Source organism: Papaver somniferum, chromosome 4 (assembly GCF_003573695.1).
Source record: "Papaver somniferum cultivar HN1 chromosome 4, ASM357369v1, whole genome shotgun sequence".
Taxonomy (NCBI): domain Eukaryota; kingdom Viridiplantae; phylum Streptophyta; class Magnoliopsida; order Ranunculales; family Papaveraceae; genus Papaver; species Papaver somniferum.
In genome coordinates, this window is record NC_039361.1 from 58,834,614 (window position 1) to 58,837,564 (window position 2,951).

The 2,951-nt window shown below is 34.3% G+C and overlaps 1 long non-coding RNA gene across 1 annotated transcript; it reads right to left on the reverse strand.

The window, feature by feature from the left end:
- Positions 1 to 585: 585 nt before the first annotated feature.
- LOC113273912 lies at positions 586 to 2,216 on the reverse strand. The gene is made up of 2 exons (XR_003322670.1): positions 1,840 to 2,216; positions 586 to 1,603 (listed from the first exon to the last, which is right to left on the reverse strand). It is a non-coding gene; the product is annotated as an uncharacterized LOC113273912 (long non-coding RNA).
- Between the last annotated feature and the right edge of the window lie 735 nt (positions 2,217 to 2,951).

Below are 2,951 nucleotides of genomic sequence, written 5' to 3' on the forward strand. Positions count from 1 at the left end.
GGGATGGTTTACTTGGTCCCAACTATACGAATTTGGTAGTAGTCTTTGTATAGAGGTTTGATTCTTAGAGTATTTAAAAATGGATTAGGTCCCGGGGGTTTTCTTGATTTTCGGTTTCCTCATGAACAAAATCTTGTTGTGTCTTTACTTCTGCTTTCCACAATTATAATTATTTTTTTAGTTATAAGTAAAATTAAATACACGGTATGTTAATCCATACACTTAGGTTGATCCCTTTAGTTAGGTTCGGTTTCAGACTTATACTATATACCAAGTGTATACCTTGTTGTTGTCATCTTATTGACAGTCTCTGTCTATATTAGATCACACAAGGTATCAGACTTATAGGTTGATATCAAAAAGATTGTGGTATACTTGTTACCCTCGTCATTTCATTATTCCTTAATAATATCCCAAGAGTCATTGAATAATTCCATAGCGAAAGCATCCGAGCCTGGAGATCTTACCAAAGTGAGAAATCACCTCATTCATTTCTTCTTTCGTAAACGGGCACTCTAAAGCCATACTTTGAGCAACTAAAATGGGTGGCATTTCTAGGTCTTCAAACCCAGGTCTAATAGGGTATTGTCGAGTGAATAAAGAACATAAGAACTTCTCATCTTCCTTGGCTATAATATATTTCTCATAACATAGAGAATCGTATATTTTTAAACAATTAATATTATTAACTTTATAGTTAAAGGAAGCAATCTGATGCAAAAATTTAGTATTCTTCTCACCTTTTTTATCCCATTTCTCTTACTCTTAAAGCAAGTTTCCTTGCAAAATTGAGAGAAAGAGAGACATGCTCAACTTTAGCTTGTTCTATGGTAAGGATATCATTCTCATTTAAAAGCTCAAATTCCTCCATACTATCGATTGCATCAATTGATTCCTCTAAAATACCAATTCTGGATTGAAGATCCCTAAACATAGCTTTCTTCCAAGCCTTAATCAAGAACTTTAATCCCTATAAATTTTCCGCAAAAACAAAACTTTGGTTGACAGTAAATGTTAAGCTTTGTCACCATACCTTTAAATTTTCTAAGAAGTCGGATGATATAAAACAAAATTATCGAACCTGAACGGAGACCTAGCCTTCACCCCAGCTTTGCGATTCACCACAATAGATGCATGGTCCGAGACTGGCCTTTTAAGTCTGAATTGCACCCACTTTGGACAATGAGATTCCCAATCAACAGTAACTAAGAACCTATCTAATCTAACAAGCAGAGGAGGCTGCTGCAAATTTGTACATGTGAACCTTCCACCAGATAAATGAAGATCAATTAAAGAACGCATGTTGACAAATCTTCTAAAAGATCTTCTATTAGTAAGGCAGCCACCAAGCAAATTTCTATCATCCTGAATATCATTGCGTTGAAGTCTCCAGATATCAACCAAGGGTCGCCAAAAAGAAGCCGAATATCACTAAATTCCTTCCAGCATTGGTTGTAATAACTTGTATCAGAGGCACCATACACTGAACTATACAGCCATATATAACCATCAAACATTTCTGAACTCAATTGTCACAGAAAAACTCCATCACAAAAATTCCTTCCTTCACAGAATTATAATACCACCAGAGGAACCTTCAGAACTAAGAAAATAAAGTTGCATCTGTTACTATCCCATAAACGCGTAATTAGAACACTATCAACAGGCTCACATTTGGTTCTTTGGATTGAACATTTTGACACATTGTTTTTCAAAATTGCATTTCTAACAACGATTTTATTCACTTGACCTAAACCCCTAATATTCCAGCTCAGTATTTTATGATCCATTAGGAAAAAACATTAACCATATAATTAGAAGGAATTGGATTAAAATTACCTTATAAATCCAAATTTTCTTTATCAATTGAGCAATGTACATCATCAATTTGAGCAGCGTCTTCAATATTAAAAATCAGCTGATGCACCTGGGTCATAATCATAGCCGGCTAATCCATCATCATCATCTTCCAAGGGAATTTATTTGCAACACTCCTTGTTAATAGATCACGACAAATCTTCCTCATGTTAGGATGATCGCATACGTTCTTTGATTGAACTGAATATGAAAGTTAATACGAGCTTCAGTTGAATCTGAGTTGAGAGTTTGGTGAGAAACATCATCATTTATTAACCATCTCATCTTTATAATATTGTTCATCCATGTACTATCATCATATCACACCAATAAAGATTAAAATTTACACAAAAAACAGTAGAACGAGAATCAATGTTAAAATGCCGACAGCAGTAGATAATACGAAATTGATATACTCACCCGGGTTCAATCCTGCTGCATGTTCCACCTGTAAAAGTTGGGGTGGGTCCTTCTCAACCCGTGGTCAATATGGGGTGGGTTTAGCAAAATGGATCTCACCCAGTGTGAGGGGCAGGACAGACCACGAGATTGAATTTGCGGTCAATGTTGAATTTCCAAAGCCTATAAGAGTTTCATGAACTTGTATAAACACCATCCATGTATTAACCATGTCATCTCCATAATATTATTCATCCATGTATTAAATATCATCATTAGCATCACAATAGAGATTAAAATTTACATCTAAATGTATTACGGAATATCGGTTTCCCTTGTCATGTTTAATAGATAATATTACTCCAGATGAAAGACCGTCTTCAAACTGTGTTGAAGAATAGTATCAATCTTGCAACACAAAATTGGTTAAAAAATCAAAATCAACAATTTCTGGGTGAAAAGACATTTAGAAATTGATACTGTTTAAATGGACAAAAATGTAAAAATAGTCAGGATGTAAGCAGTTTCATTCTACCCATTTTCAAATACTTTTTCTTATTTTTAATTTACATCAGGATGCATCCAGTTTCATCCTTCCTATTATTTAAGTTTAAGTCAGGATGAATCCAGTTTCATCCTTGCTATTTTTTTTGGTGTCTATTTCATCCATACTAATTTTTACTCGTCCATTTGAA